General features: G+C 39.7%; 1 protein-coding gene and 1 long non-coding RNA gene across 2 annotated transcripts in view; both read left to right on the forward strand.

Annotated features, from left to right (window-relative positions):
- Nucleotides 1-17,152, forward strand: part of LOC101040877 (class I histocompatibility antigen, B alpha chain-like) — a 361,503-nt gene that overhangs the window by 10,744 nt on the left and 333,607 nt on the right. The gene's annotated exons all lie outside the window — the stretch shown is intronic.
- Nucleotides 1,319-6,470, forward strand: LOC141584162 (uncharacterized). The gene is made up of 3 exons (XR_012517101.1): nt 1,319-2,358; nt 3,137-3,189; nt 5,884-6,470. It is a non-coding gene; the product is annotated as an uncharacterized LOC141584162 (long non-coding RNA).

The following is a 17,152-nucleotide window of genomic DNA, read 5'->3' on the forward strand; positions in this document are numbered from 1 at the left end:
ATATATTTTGAAGGGATGGGGTCTTACTATTTTACCCAGGCTAGTCTCAGACTCCTAGCCTTAAACAATGCTCTTACCATGGCCTCCCAAAGTGATAAAATTGCAAGCATGAGCCACTGTGCCTGGCCAATCACAGGTCTCCTATATCAGAGGAATTGTAAGAGTAAAAAGAACCTGGCACATTACCAGAATCCTGTTTGGTCATTAACAATTATCTCAGTGTAGTCCAAAAACAGGAGTCGTCTCAGCAACATATAGATGCACCCTTTCAGGCATCTGGTAAAACTGAGCTAGGAGACAATATCATCTCCTGCTTATACCTTTTTCGAGTAGTTCATGTTGTATTGGATTTTCCTCATTACGTTATCCATTTATTCATTAATTTACTCTCAGCTACTATTTCCCCTTCTCTTCATTTACACCAAACATTTCCAGTTTGGGAAGGAACAGGAGGTTCTGCTGCTCTGCTGGTCTAGGCTGCGGGGAGCAATACTGTTCTAGCAAGTGTCTCCCATCAGCCCATTCCAGTTAACAGAGGTTAGGGTTATGCAGGTAGAGAACTAGTTGGCTATCTGACCCCAGGCAATACAACTGCATTCAGTGTTAGCCCCAACTTATCCAGATGCAGTGATTGCACAACCTCCTTCTCCAGGCCCTCAGGAATTCTTGCATTACAGACATAAAATCTATTTACAGTTTTCTGCTTAGGAATAACTCCTGTTTCTAGACTGCATTTGCATCCCTAGTCCTGGGACCATCAGGTATGAGAAAAGCAAGATGAGATGAAGTACAGTCATCATTCCAGTGTCCTCCCACCTTGGGAAGGACTGTAGGTAGATCACACCAGCACCTTCCCCCGCTCCACGAGGAAAAGAGAGATACTCTCATGTCAAGTGTGAGCCCCCTCATGAAGGTGTGTAAGCTTACCCTTCGTGCTTATGTCTCCCCACTCCTGCTTTATACAATCAATGTTTCAATTGACTATTTTAATTCTCTATTGAACTCTTCCTCTGAGGAAGATATTTCTCTGACCATTGTTGGACATTGTGGGGAAGTGTGTTTCCTGATGTAATACGGCTCAGTGGGCCACATGGTGGCAATACTTCCCATTCAGGTTCATTTTTTTTTTTTTATTGTCTCTGCTTATCTCTGTCTCTTTTCTTGTAACACTTTTTTTTTTTTTTTTTTTTTTTTTTTGAGACACAGTCTCACTCTGTCTCTCAGGATGGAGTGTTGTGGCATCTTGGCTCACTGCAACCTCTGCCTCTCAGGTTCAAGCCATTCTCCTGCCTTAGTCTTTCAAGTAGCTGGACTACAGGCAGGCACCACCATGCCAGCTAATTGCTGTACTTTTAGTTTCACCATGCTTGCCAGGCTGGTCTCAAACTCCTGACCCCAAGTGGTCCACTCATCTCAGCCTCCAAAAGTGCTGGGATTACAGGCATGAGCCATTGCGCCCAGTCTTGTTAAATAGAATAGTTCTTATGAGTATTTTGCGCCTGTGAGGTAGGGAATGCAAGTGGAATACGTCTTGATTCAGCCCATCTCTGCATTGCTACAACCCCAGTGTCTATTTATTTCATGGACCCAGGTGATCTTCACAAACAAACATAAATTTTTTTCTGAGATGTGGTCTTAATACATTTCCCAGGCCAGACTCAAACATTTATCAGGCTAAACTCAAATGCCTGTACTCAAGATATCCTTCTGCCTCAGCCACTTTCATAGCTGGAATTACAGGTGCACCTGGCAAGCACTTAGAGATAAATGCTTGTTGATTTCAATCACCTTTCAGACCTGGAAGGGAGTTATTCCAATGGGCATTGAACAACACTGAGGGGATGATGCTGAACCAGTCATGAGAAACCATCCCATAATTCAATTACTTCCCACCTATAATGCTGGGGATCACATCTTGACATGAGATTCAGGCAAGAACAACATCCACTCTATATTAGGCATCAATGTGTCTTACACTAATGCACCTCTCAGATTACCATAGTGATGTCCATAGGACTGTCTCATATGGGCATTCTTTTCATAGGCCAGTTTTCCATTCCTCTCTTGATTAATTATATGGCTAGGCCATCAGTCACTTCCCATAAGTCAGTAAAAACTAAAACATAGGAGATTTTGTCATTGTTCAATCCTTCCATCACTGTTAAGAAAATACTATGCAATTCAGCCCACAGGAATTGTTCTGTTTTGATCTTCTTTGATCAAAGGGGAGGACTTCCAAACAGAATGTTGTCCATGCATCTTGCAAATGTTGTACATGAACAAACCAGCTCTTTATGGGTCAGAAGACTGATACTGCAGTTCAAATCCCAGGGCAGAATTCCATCTTGCTTGGGAAAGGTCAGTGTTTTATTCAATTTACACTTTCAATGAATTGAATGAAGTCCATTTGTTTTATAGAGGGCAATCTACTTTGCTCAAAGTACAGCAATTTTTATGTTAATCTTATCCAAGAAACAGCCTAAAAACATCCTCCAGAATAATGCTTTACCACCTACCTGGGCACCAGGTCCAGATGACAAATAAAATTACTTATGACATTCTTTAATACAAGAATATTCGAAGGAAATTAGCCTTTGACCTAATAAAACAAGGAATAAACAACTGTTTCTGATAATGTATAACCAATCACCAACAAACTCTCCCTACAGATTGTTTCTCAAATTTAGTTTATAATTGTGGATGAATATAACATATATTTGTTCAAAACCAAACAAAGAGAGAAAATTGAAAATGGAGAAAATTAAAATAATAATAATAAAGATGACAGCAGTTATTTCACTGGAAACAGTGCAAAGGAGGAGACAGATGAGCAACATCTCTAAAATTCCGAAAGGAAAATGCTGTCAAACTAGATGTTATTTCCAGAAAAAAACCCTTTAAAAATATGTATGTAATATGCATAATTTAAATCAACAAATAATGATATATTCATAAGGAACTGTGGGTTCTACTGATCTATGTATACCATGTGTAATGATTACATCAGGCTCTTTAACATATCCTAAGAACATCTATCAAAAAATAAAGGGATTTTAGACTTACAGGAAGTGAAAAAATTTATACCGTAATAATGAGCTGTAATAAATAAACTGTAATAAATGTTTCACTCCTTCAGGCAAAAAGAAAATGATACCAACTGCAAATATGTAATGAAGAGCACCAGAAATGGTAAGCATGTGGGTAGATACATAAGATTTTTTCATAATTTTAAAATCTTATTAAGAGACAACTGTAATGCCTTTACCAAAAAATGATAGTGAACTCCAAAAACACACTCCCCTACTAAAGCAATTATTAACCTGGAAAAATCTGTCAAAATTAAGTTATTCTGTACTCTGGAGTCTATGAAAAAACTTTTTACAACAACCAAAGTAGTGCTTAATGAAAAAGAAGCTCTAAATTTTGGTAAGAGAGCATGGTGACACTATTCCTTAACCACCTACTCACTCCCACCCCCACACCCTCAGCTATGAGGTAGCCATGGGGACAGTGGCCACACTCCTGGTGTAGTTTCCTGATGCCAGAAGAGGCAAATGAAGTTTCTTCTCAAAGAGTTGTGTTTGTGTCCTTTGACAGGTATGACAGCTCCCAAAAGATCAGCTCAGAGGCTGGCCTTTGCTTCACTCCTCTTGGAACTTCATTAAGATTGGAGTGGTCTCCATAGCAATGTTTGTCAAAAGCATTTAAAGGCAAATACTAGTCAGAGATGCCCCAGGCAAGGAATAACGGATGGGTAAACAGCAGACCAACTGAAAAGCCTAGAAAGGTAGAGGCTGAAGATGGAGATACACAGGACAATATGACATTCAAAATATCCTACATATGCTGAGAAAACCAGAATGCCACATACATGGCCAGGTCTAAACACAGACTTTAAAAATAACTGAGATGACCTTAGGCTTTTACCTTTGGATGAACTTTAGCCTCTATATACGCAGTCAATAAAGTTAAGGTGGATGTCTAAACTGACTGGTTATGCGTTGAAGGAGTGTCCCACCTCAGAGTCTATCCGCAAAGTCTGGGAGGGCATTATTTATTTAGTTTTTGGCTACAGCTATTTAAGGAAACCTCTGTCAAAACACTAGCTGACCATGTAGCTAATAGAATATATTTCAGTGACCATACGTGGCAAAGAACAAGCTTAAAAAATAGTTTAGAAAAGTCACTAAGAAACAATTCCATCAACAAGAATCTCTGGGGAATGGAAGAATATAATATCCAGAGTTACCACATTGCTGTATTCAAAGTGTTCAGTTTTTAACAAAAAATCTTGAGGTATTCAAAAGTTTAAGAAGTGGCCCATTCACAGAAAAAAAAACACATCAGCAGAAGCTGTTCTTAAGAAAGCCAAGTCATTGGACTTACAAGACAAAGACTTTAAACCCATAGTCTTAAATATGCTCAAATAGATAAAAAAAAAAAAAAGACAATGGAAAAAAGGAAAACAAATAAAGGAAACAGAAGAACAATATCTCACCAAATAAAGACCATCATTAAAAATATAATAAGGAAACTGAAATTCTAGATGGGAAAGTATAATTACTGAAATAAAAAATTCATTAGAGATGTTCAATAGCAGACTTGAACAGGTAGGAGAAAGAATCAGCAAACTTGAAGACAAGTCATCTTAAATTGTAGACTGTGCAGAATACAAACAAAAAAAGAAAAGAAAAATAATAGTGAACAGAGGCTCAGGGAATTGTGGGACACCATCATGCTGATCAATACATGCAGAATTTAGCAGGCAGAAGAACCAGGAAATTGAAGATAGGCCAATTACGATTATGGAATCTGAAGAGCAGGAAGGAAAAAAAAATAAAACGGCAAATGATCAGAGGCTATGACACCTCTGAACAGCATCAAGTGGACTGACAGATGCATAATGGGAATCCTCAAAGTAAAGGAGATGGAAAGAGACAGTAAAAATATGGGGTAACATAACAGGTTAAACCTTGTCCAACTTGATAAAATCTGTGAATGTACACATTCACATTGAAGAACTTCAATGAAGTCCAAGTGGAATAAACTCAAAGAGAGCCAAACCAAAATTCATTATAACCAAACTGTTGAAATAGAAGCAGAGAGAACTTGGACAGCAGCAGGTAACATCACATTACGTACAAGGGATCCTCATTGAGATTAACAGCCAATTTCATACCAGAAAATACTAAGGAATGTCAGAGTGGTATGATATGTTTTAATTGCTACAAAAATAAAGCTGTCAACCAAAAGTTCTATATACCAAATTCACTTATTTTTAATAGTCTGTTTATAGAGCCTCTTAGATTTTCTTCATACACAGTAATGTTTTCCTTGAAGAAGACAGTCATATTTCTTATCTAATATCTATATATCTATATCTATCTATCTATCTATACATATTTTGCTTTGGGTCACACAGTACAATGTTAAATAAAAGTCACGATTACTGGTCATCCTTCTCTTTTCCCCAATTCAGAGGAATGGGGATTATGATAACTACTATTCAATATGAGATTTGGGTGGGGAAACAGCCAAACCATATTACAGAGTCTGCTTTTGTGTCTGTGGGTTCGACATCTGTGAATTCAACTATCCGAGGATTGAAAAATGTTATGTTGTTGCTGATGTATACTATGCAGTTAGGACTACCTATAATGGTTACATTCTCATCTGTACATGAAGATGTACAGACATTTTTCTTGTGATTATTTTCTAAGCAATATAATATAACAACTATTTACAAATCATTTACATTGTATTAGAACTTATAAGTAATCTAGAGATGATTAAAGTATATGGAAGGATATGCATAGATAACGGGAAAATACTAGGCTACTTTATATATGGAACCTGAGCATCCATGGATTTTGGTATCCACAGATGCTCTAGAACCCATCTCAAAAAGTACCAAGGGAAGACTGTGTAAGACTGACCAGCCTATTTGAAGTTTTTGAAAGAACTGACAGGTAAAGAAATCTGGGCAAGGAGTTTTTCTGGTGGGAAGGAATTTATTTGTAACTCAATTTCTTGATGGATATGTTACTATTTATATTTTCTATTTAGTTTTCTGTTGGCTTTGTTCAAACATCTTTTTCAAGAACTCATGTCATTTTACCTAAATTGTAAAAGATCTTGCCATGAAGCTGTGTCTAACATTCTCTTATTTTTGTTTCAATAAAATCTACAGTTTTATAATGTCCCTTCTCATAGTGTTCACTTGTGTTTTCTCTGTCCTTATAATTATCTTTCAGGGGATTTTGAAATAGATTGCCTGTTTTTTCCTCTATTTTCCTTAACATATTGATCATAAATATTTTGAAGAATGTCCTTGCTTGCTGGCTTCAATATCCAGGTCATCTCTGAGTCTGCTTCTGTTGATTATTTCTTCTCTAGTTTTTGCATTTGCTCTGCTGCTAGGCATGGCACATATTCTAGATAATGCATTTTAGAGATTCTCTGTTCTTTTATCTTCCTCCAAAGACTGCTAACATTTTGACAGTTAAGTAATTATTGAAGAATCACCTTTAGTAAAAATCAGACCCACTTTGATTCTGCTTAGTCTTGATTTTAGCCTTTGCTAGGGTGGGTCTATTTCAGTGTGGTCCTTACTCCAAGGTCAGGGTCCTCACTTATAGGGCTTCCCCAACCTGATGTCTCAACACAGGTTTTGCACATCTAAAATTTCAACATCTCCTCACACGACGGAGCTTCTGATATTTCTACTTAGCATGCAATCTCCAAACAGCTGATCTCTGGTGGGCTTCTTAGAGTGTTACTTGGAGCATATGCAGCTTAGGAGTGCAGATTTTGGGTGTTTTTCCTCTATAACTCCCTCCCTCAGCACCCTACCCCTAAATCCCAGCCAGTGTTCCCAGCCTGAACTCTGATCTCTGTTTCCTTTGCCAGTGAGATTGTTTTTCTCTGCTCGGGTTCCATTTCCCTTCATTTTATATTGGCAAATGCTTTTAGAAAGAAAGATGATGAGGATGTGAATCTCTCTTTCAGGAACTTCCATTCTCCAAAGGGTGATAGTCCTGGGCTGGATGCTGTTTTGTGGATGCACAACTGCAGTGTATGTTTTGTCTGACTTTTATACTTGTTTACAGTGGGAGGATGAGTTTAAAATGAGCTGTTCTGCAACAGTTTGAACCAGAAGACCTCTAAACCTCCAATAGTCATTTGCATTTCAAATTCTGCATAGGATAATTTAATATCTCACAGGAAAAATTAATGTATTTTATCTTGGTGTCTTGTTGAAACCTCAATTTCAGTTTTAACAGCCTTACACACGCAAAATACACACACACACACACACACGCCACTGTGTTACACAGTCATGCATTGTATAATGATGTTTGGGCCAATGATGGATGGCGTGTATGACTGTCATCCCATGAGAGTTTAATGGAGTTGAAGAATTCCTGTGACCTCATAGCATTGTAGCCATCACAACCTCATAGTACAATGCATTAATCATGTGTTTGTGATGCTGCTGCTGTAAACAAACCTACTGCACTGCCAATCCTATAAAAGTCTAGCACATACAGTTATTTACAGTACATAATACTTGATAATGATAATAGATGGTTATGCTATGCTTTACGTATTTACTATAGTTTTTATTGTTATTTTAGAGTGTGATCCTTCTATATATCAAAAAAGTTAACTTATAATAGCCTTAGCCAGGTACTTCAGGAGGTATTCCAGAAAGAGGCAATGTTATCATAGGAGATGGCAGCTCCATATATGTTACTACCCCTGAAAGTCTTCCAGTGGGATAAGATATGAAGGCTGAAGAAGGTTGATATTGTTGATCCTGACCTTGTGTCAGCCTAGGCTAACGTATGTCTTTATTTTTACCAAAAAAGATTAAAAGATTTTAAAAAATAGGAATGAGCTTCTAGAAGGAGAATATAAAGAAAAATATTTTTGTAGAGCTGTATAATGTGTTGATGTTTTAAGCTAAGTGCTATTACAAAAGAGTAGAAAAGTTAAAAAGTTTATAAAGTTAAAAACTTAAAAAGTTTATAAAGTTACAGAAAGCTATGGTAACTAATTTATTATCAATTAGTTATTAATTATTAATAAATGACTGATAAAATTATTAGTTAATAATTAAGTTAATTTATTATTAAAGAAAGAAAACAATTATTAAAATCAATTTAGTGTAGCCTAAGTGTACAGTGTTTATAAAGTATAAGCAGTGTGCAGTAATGCCCTAGGCCTTCACATTCACTCACCACTCACTCACTGACTCACCCAGAGCAACTTTCCATCCTGCAAGCGTCATTCATGGTAAGTGTCCTAGACAGATACGCCATCTTAAAAAAATCTTTTTTATTTTTACCACATTTTTACTGTACTTTTTCTCTGTTTACTCATGTTTAGATCCACAAATACTTACCACTGTGTTAAATTGGCTGCAATATTCCATACAATAACATGCTATGCAAGTTTGTAGCCTAGGAGCAATGGGCTTTTTCATGTAGCCTACATGTGCATTAGGTTATACTATCGAGGTTTCTGTAAGGACACGCTATGATGACCACACATGACAAAATCACCTAAGGACTCATTTCTCAGATGCTATCTCACTATCAAGCAAAGAAAGACTGTATGTGCATGTATGTTACTTGAAGTTTAAAATTTTCAATTTGATATACTTGTGTTTCTTTTAAGAAACATTTTCCATTCTATCAACTATTGCTAAAAAAAGAGAAAGGAACGGGACACAGTGGCTCATGTCTGTAATCCCAGAAGTTTGGGAGGCTGAGGTAGGTGGATCATTAGAGCCCAGAATTTTGAGACCCACCTGGGTAACCTGGAAAAACCCCATCTCTACTAAAAAAACCAAAAATGAGCCAGGCATGGTATTGCACGCCTGTAGTCCCACCTTCTCAGGGGGCTGAGGCAGAAGGATCACCTAAGCCTTGGGAGGTGGAGGTTGCAGTGAATCATGATAGGCCTGCACTTTAGCCTGAGTGACAGAATGAGACCTGACTCAAACAAACAAACAAACAAACAAACAAACAAACAAACAACAACAACAAAAAATAGAAAGAAAAGGAAAAGGAAAAAAGAAAGATTTTTGTATCCAAATAGTTTTAGGTTATCCTCTTAATAATTTTGGTACTAATTTACTTTTTCATATTTCTCTTTACTGTTGATTTAAGTTTTTGGTTATATCAAGGTGTAGAGATATAATTTAATCATGGCATGTTTGGTAGACTACACATGCTGGGAAAGGGCTTAGGAGATGATGATGAATCAAAACACAGGCTAGAGCCTGGGTGCGGTGGCTCAGGCCTGTAATCCCAGCATTTTGGGAAGTTGAGGTGGGTAAATTGTTTGAACCCAGGAGTTTGAGACCAGCCTGGGCAATATAGTCATACCTTGACTCTATGAAAAAATTTTTAAAAATTTAGTTGAGTATGGTAGCACATGCCTGTAGTTTCAGCCACTCGGCAGACTGAGCCTAAGGGTTGCTCCAGATAGGGAGGTCAAGGCTGAAGTGAGCAATGATTGTGCCACTACACTGTAGCTTGTAAGGTTTTTGTTTGTTTCAGGCAGAGTCTCACTCTGAAAACAAACAAACAAAAATTAAAAAAATAAAACTCACCCCACAGGATAGAAATACATGATAATATACGGGAAAAAAATGACAGGGATCACATAAATGTAGTCATTTCTGTGTCAAAATCTTTCTGATGATTTTGATGTTTTTGTTTGTTTATTTCCTAGAAATTTTTCTTTTTCTTTCCAGAAATTATGTATGATAAGAGTAATAGGCCAGGCATGGTGGCTCATACCTGTAATCTCAGCACTTTGGGAGGCTGAGGCAGGTAGATCACCGGAGGTTGGGAGTTCAAGACTAGCTTGGCCAACACAGTAAAACCCATCTTTACTAAAAACACAAATTTGTGTGTGTGTGTGTGTGTGTGTGTGTGTGTGTTAGGCGCCTTTTATTTTTTAGTGGTGGTGCATACCTGTAATCCCAGCTACTCGGGAGACTGAGGCTGGAGAATTGCTTGAACCAGTGAGGCAGAGGTTGCAGTGAGTCAAGATTGCACCATTGCATTCCAGCCTGGGCAACAAGAGTGAAACTCTGTCTAAAACAAACAAACAAACAAACAAACAAACAAACAAAAACTTACGATAAACAGCCCTTTCCTCTGACTCCTGACTTTCTGGTTTCTCTTCATCCCCACTGACATCAGGACAACCCTAAGCATCATGAAAGTCCTGCAATTTTAGCCATTTAGAACTTTTAAAAAATGCAGGCACTCTCTTCCAAATCAGTATTTGTTAAAGCTGCAGAGAGAGTATTTTTTGGTTTCTTGGGAGACAGGGAGGATGAAGGGGGCATTCATGCCCAGAACATCTATTCCAACACTCCTGTCTTCATCAGCCTTTGGTTCCTTCCTATACATTACATCAAAACATTTCTCACATCTAACCCTATTTAGCTGGGCCATTACTAAGTCAAATTTAAAAGCAACTTAACATTTAGAACCACTCTGAGTGGAAAATCTCAAATCGTTTTTCCCCTGCTCTCACACTACAACAACTATCAACATAGAAGACTTCTCTGATGAAATGTAGGGAATTTCTCCAACAAACAAGCAATCGGTTCTGTAATGGATACCAGCTGGGTGTCCTCTAACTCAATTTTAACACTGTCTCCTTATATACATCATTACATCCCATGGGTTGAGGGCTCAGTCCCTACGACTGTCCCCTTCCCACTCCTGATGTAGATCTCAAGCCTCAGGTTATATTGCCTGTGTTTCTAACTGACTTGCTATAAATCAGGGTTCCCACAACTCACTTCTCTGATTTGATTAATTTGCTAGAATGGCTCACAGAACTCAGAGAAACACTCACATACACTTACCAGTTTATTTTAAACGATATGTTAAAAGATACAAATAAAGAGCCACATGAACAGATACATAGGGCAAGTTCAGAAGGGTCCCCAGTGCAGGAGCTTCTGTCCCATTGGGTTGGGATGCATCACCCTCCCTGGCACATGACTGAGTTCTTGTCCACCTTCCTCTAAGCCACCCTGTGTTCAACTATGCAGAAGCTCTCCAAACTCTGCCCTTTTGGATTTTGATGGAAGCCATATTTTGTATGCATGACTCATTAAATCAATGTCCATCAGCTTAACCTTCAGCCTCTCTCCATTCCCTGCCAATGATATGATCCTTATCTAGAAAAACCTAAAGACTACACCAAGGAACTATTAGATCTGATAAATAAAGTAAAGTTGCAGAATGCAAAATCAGCATACAAAAATCAGTATAATGTCTATACATTAGTAATAAAGTAGTTGAGAAAGAAATAAAAAAAGCAATTCTATTTACAATAGCTAGAAAAAAATGCCTAGAAAAAAGTTTAAGCAAGGAAGTAAAAAGTCTCTTAAAAAGAAATCTATACAACACTGGTGAATGAAAGAAGAGGATGCAAACAAACAGAAAGATATTCCATGCTCATGAATTAGAAGAATTAATATTAGTAAAATGACCATACTTCCCTAAGCAATCTGGAAATTCAAGGGAATCCCAATAAAAATGCCAATGTTATTTTTCACAGAATTAGAAAAAATAATTCTAATATTCCTATGGAACCAAAAATAAAAAAAAAACTGAAATAGCCAAAACAATCCAGAACAAAGAGAACAAAGGTAGATGAAAAATATATTAGAAGGCTATAGTAACCAAAACAGAATGGTATTGGTATAAAAACAGACATGTCAATCAATGTCAATCAGTGGAACATAATAGAGAATCCAGAAATAAATCTATATGCTTATAGCCAACTGACTTTTAACAAAGGTGCCAAGAACACATTGAAAATGGATAGCCAAATGCAGAAGAATGAAATTAGATTCCTATCACTAACTGCATATAAAAACCAACTCAAGTTGAATTATATACTTAAATGTAAGACCTGAAACTATAAAACAACTGGAAGAAAATCTAGGGAAAACATCCTAGGACATTGGTCTGAGCTAAGATTTTATGGCTAATGCTTCAAAAATACAGAAAACACAAACAAAAATAGACAAACTAAAACGCTTCTGCACAGTGAAGAAAACAATCAACAGAGTGAAGAGATAACAATGTATCTGACAAAGGACTAATATATAAAATATATAACAAACTCAAACAACTCAAGAATTAAAAAAAAACAAATAATCTCATTAAAAAGCGAGCAAAGGATACGAATAGATATTTCTCAAAAGAAGACATACAAATGGCCAACAGGTACATTAAAAAAAATGCAAATCAAAACCATGGAGATGTTTTCTTACCCCAGACAGAATAGACACAGCTGAAAAATAAAAATAAAAATAAAACAAACAATAAACACAAAAAAACAAACAAATAGATGCTGATGATGTGGAGAAAAGGGAACTCTTACATACTGTTGGTAGGAGTTTAAATTAGTACGGCCACTGTAGAAAACAGTAAGGAGAGTTTTCAAAAATATAAAAACAGAACCACTACATCATCCAGCAATCTGTGGGTGGGGTGGCAAAGCCCTGGAGTTCAAGGGTCAGGGTTGGCAGACAGCAGGGCCTGGGGCCACTTGGGTAGCTGCAGGAGAATGAAAGAGGCAGATGCCTGAGTCCTAGAGTATGGAAGTGAGGGAGGTGAGGGGCTGCCTCCAGAGGGCAGGAGATTAACAGAAGAATTTTTGAGATCTCTTGGGAATAGGGAGGATTCAAGCCCTCAGGATCCAGGACAAGGGTTCAGAAGCTTGGGCCAGGCTCATGGTTGACCTCTTTGTAACCCACAACCATCTTCAGATTCCAACCTAAGTCATGCACACATCATCCCAGAACAACATCTCCTTGGCTCCAGCAGAGGGGCCTGCTCTCTGTCTGTGACCCTGTGGATCCTGGGCCTGGCATGATGGCTTCTGCTGTCAAAGGCAATGAGAGGCAGCCATTCAGCAAACTGAGTGCTGTGACCCCAGGCCTCATGGGACTGACTCTGATGTAACAATAAAGTCCTAGCTCAGAAAGTACGTCCCTGGAACTATTACCCTGGGCCCCTTAGCACCTGGCCTTAGCTATCGTTTCTTCAGGACCCTAGGGACTTCCTCCTGCTCTATACACACACACACACACACACACACACACACACACACACACACACCCTTTCTAAAGGAATGCTTCCCATTTTTCTCTCCTCCCTGACTCACTCTTCTTCCTTCTTTTCTTTTTCTTCTTTCCTTCTCTCATCCCCCCTCCTCCTCCTCCTCCTCCTTCTTCATCATGATAATCTCCTCCCCCTCCTCTCCTTCCTCCTCCTTCTTCTTCCTCTTCTTCTTCTTCCTCCTCTCCTCTTTCTCTTCTTCTTCATCTTCTCTCCTTCTCCTCTTCCTCCTCCTTCTCCTTCTCCTTCTTCCTTTTTCTTTCTTCTTCTTTTTATAAAAAAAAATGTATAATTGACTCACAGTTCCAGAGTTGGATATGATTCCTTCTTCTCTTATGATCCATTTCTTCTCCTTCTGCTCCCTGGAGCCTCCCTGACTCCTGGACCGAGGCTGCTCTCCCTGGACGCCAGGGCTGATTCCTGGGATGAGTAGCCTCCACTTGCAGAAGCAGCGGCAGGAACAAGGGACAGGACAGGAGGCCAAGGTCTCATCCTGGAGGCTGAGGGACTAGGTCTTCTGGTAACAAGGGTTTGAGGGTGGGTCAACCCCAGACCTGATCCTGTTTTGCCCTGGAAACCTCTCTCTGCCCTGAGATGAAAGTGCAGTCAGTTGCAGGAGAAAACGGTCATATCAACATGGATTTTGGGAAGCTGGATGGACTCAGAGCCTGACTCGAGACCCGGAGGTTCCCTTGTGTGCAGAGCCCTGTCCAGGTGCTGGGTGCAGAGGGAGAGCCTTGGCGGTCCTGGCTGGGGAGAGAGGGTAGCGTGGTCCTCTGTCCTGGATCCTATGGCTACACTGGGACAGCGCCATGCTGCTTTTGGATTCTGACTGAGCACTCTCCAGTACGAGGTTGCAGGCTGAGTGGGCAGAGGGAGCTGAGCCTAGGTTATCCATCCAGGATGGAGGTTCCTCCTGAGCAGCCCTGGAATCTACAGGACTCAGGCTAGATTTGCTTGTCTTTCAGCATGAGGCAATTGTGGAGTAGCAGGATCTGGATCTAGAATTCTTATGATGAATACTGTTCTCATAGAATCCAACCAGAATGAGAGTCCAGGGCCTGAGTTGACTGTCCTGGGCACACTCAGCTTTGATGGAGTTGCCAAAAACGTAACTTTGGCAATTGCCGAAATTTCAATGATTGTCGAAAACACCAAATACTTGTGTACAATTTCACTTCTGATGTCTCTGACTGTGCTTTGAAAGGGCAGAAAGAGCCATGGAAAGAGGCTGAAAGACTCCTCTGGGAATTCTGAAGTCCTTTTTCATAGCAGTAACAATTCAGAAGTGACTGAGCCATGGGAACTAAAAAGAGAGGAGGGCGTGAGGGATGAGGGGCAGAGAGAAGGGCCAGGGAGCAGGAAGTGAAGAAAAGGGGCATCGGGGAAGAATTCTAAAGCAGTGGAGGAGGCCGGCAGGGGCTTCTTTGCAATTGCTGTTTCTCTACTGGGCAGTGTGATAATTACACGACTATAAATAATTACCAATATTCACCAAAAAGCACAGCTAAAACTGGTGACTTTTATTAAGTGTAAATGTCCTAATAAGCAAAAAATAGGAGTGAAAAGGGAAAAATAAAGACACTTTTAGATTATCAAAACCATAAAATTTATTTCCTAGGGGACCTCTACTGCATGTAATCTTAAAGGAAGTTCTTCAGGCTTAAGGTAAGTGGTACTAGAGGTGACCCAGATACACAGAAAGGAACAACAACAGAAATGATGCACACACGCATATCACATACGCACTCATTTTCTTAATTTCCTGAAGACATATGGCTGTTTGTCTAAAATAAAAAGTATTACACTGTATCATTGAGTTTATCATGTATATTAATGTAATATACCTAACAATAATAGCATCATGATGGGTTAAATGAAACTATACCATTTGAAGTGTCCTTTATTTCACCGAATGTATTTTAATATTACCTGAACTTCACTGTGGAAAGTCAAGGAATTGGGTTTCCATTCTTAAAACAATAAAAACATGAGTGTAAAGAAATATAGCTATGCTGGGCACTGTGGCTTACACCTGTAATCCCAGCACTTTGGGAGGCTGAGGTGGGCGGATCACCCGAGATCAGGAGTTAGAGACCAGCCTGACCAACATGGAGGTCTCCATATGCAAGCCTGGACCCAGAGAGTCTGAAGTCCTGCCTGCCTCAGCTGATCACACCCACCCCTCAACCCCTCACCCCCAACCCCCCACTCCCTTCCCCCTCACCCCCTCATACCCCCCTGCCCCCAATCCCCACCGTCGTTCACCATTATTCCTGATAGCCCAGCTGAGCTTCCCCAGGATGTGAGCTTCCCCAGGATATAAGCTTCCCCCTCACCCCACCCTGCCATCTTAACTGTTCTTATAATATTGTGAATACTCCTCACCCCACCCTGCCATCTTAAATACTTTTACACCTTACCCCACTTGCCATTGTAACTGAACTTATGGTAATGTATACTCCTTGTCCCTCCCACCACTGGAACTGATCTTACCCCCTAACACCCCTCTCCCCTCCGCAAAAGATCTTCCCCAACCTGTAAAACTAACTCCTATTCCACCGTCCCTCGCTAACGCCCTTTTCAGCCTTAGCCCACCTGCACCCAGGTGAATAAACAGTCATGTTGCTCACAAAGCCCATTTGGGGAGTCTCTTCATTCAAAGCACATGTTTTAACATGGAGAAACCCTGTCTCTACTAAAAATACAAAATTAGCCATGTGTAGTGGCATGTGCCTATAATCCCAGCTACTCGGGAAGGCTGAGGCAGGAGAATTGCTTGAACTAGGGAGGTGGGGATTGCGGTGAGCCGAGATCGCGCAATTCATTGCATTCCAGTCAGGGCAACAAGAGCAAAGCTCCATTTCAAAAAAAAAAAAAAAAAAAAAAAAAAAAAAAAAAAAAAAAAAAAAAGCTACTAGGAGAATTAAAACCATAAACTGAAACATGTTTCCTTAACACATAAGAAAGTAGCAAATGAGGAAAAGAAACAAAAAGATAGGAGACAAATTGAAAACATGTAGCAAAATGGTTGACCAAAATCCAACCATTCTAGTGAAGAAATGACAGGACCTGAGTCACATTAACAGGACTGCTGAGCACTGTGGGGAGAACAGACACGGGTATGAAGTGAGGGACAGTGTCAGTGTCAGTGCCACAATTCAGGAGTGACAGGGTGGTGGGGACTAAGGGGAGAGAAGGATGTGAGGGATGACAGGGGCAGAGAGAAGAGCTGGAGAAGCAGGAGGTGAGGAAAAGGAGCAGGGGGCAGAATTCTAAAGCAGTGGAAGAGCCTAGCAAGTTCTTTGCATTCGTATTTAATACATTTTGTGGGACTTCCTAAAAACCAATGGCCTCTTTATGATTAAAAAAAGGATTATGAAATACTAAGTGTCCAAATAAAATATACACACTGCTAGATGTGCATAGTTCACGAAAACAGGCAGTGCTCGAGCGCTAGTGAAGAGCATTGGGACTGCATGGAGCACTCGAAACTTGATGGCTACAGGTTGCAAGATACAATAACAAATCTGCTTCTTTGTTCTCAGACGTTCTGGACTCACACAGGGAAACTCTGACTAGGGAATGAAGATAATTTTAAATGCAACAATCCAGAATCACAGATCCATAGTCGGGGAAAGTAAAACTTAGGAGATTTGAGAGTTTAACCGTAATGCTGTTTTGACACAGGTCTTTGACAGATTGGAATTCTAATCATTCAGGGATTACAATATTGTGCTACCTACTGTATTAAACACAAAGGAAACTGGTCTCTATGAGAATCTCCATCTGAAAAAAACTTCACCAGGTTTAAAGAGAAAACCCCTGTCTCTACACCTCCACTCCCAGGGCGAGCTCACTCTCTGGCAACAAGTTCCCCGCGGTGAGTTTCCTCGCACAGGAGTCCAAGGGGAGAGGTAAGGAGTGGGAGGCGGGGAGTCCAGTTCAGAGACCGGGATTCCAGGAGGAGAAATGAAGGGGAA

This window comes from Saimiri boliviensis, chromosome 4, assembly GCF_048565385.1.
Source record: "Saimiri boliviensis isolate mSaiBol1 chromosome 4, mSaiBol1.pri, whole genome shotgun sequence".
In the NCBI taxonomy this organism is placed as follows: Eukaryota; Metazoa; Chordata; class Mammalia; order Primates; family Cebidae; genus Saimiri; species Saimiri boliviensis.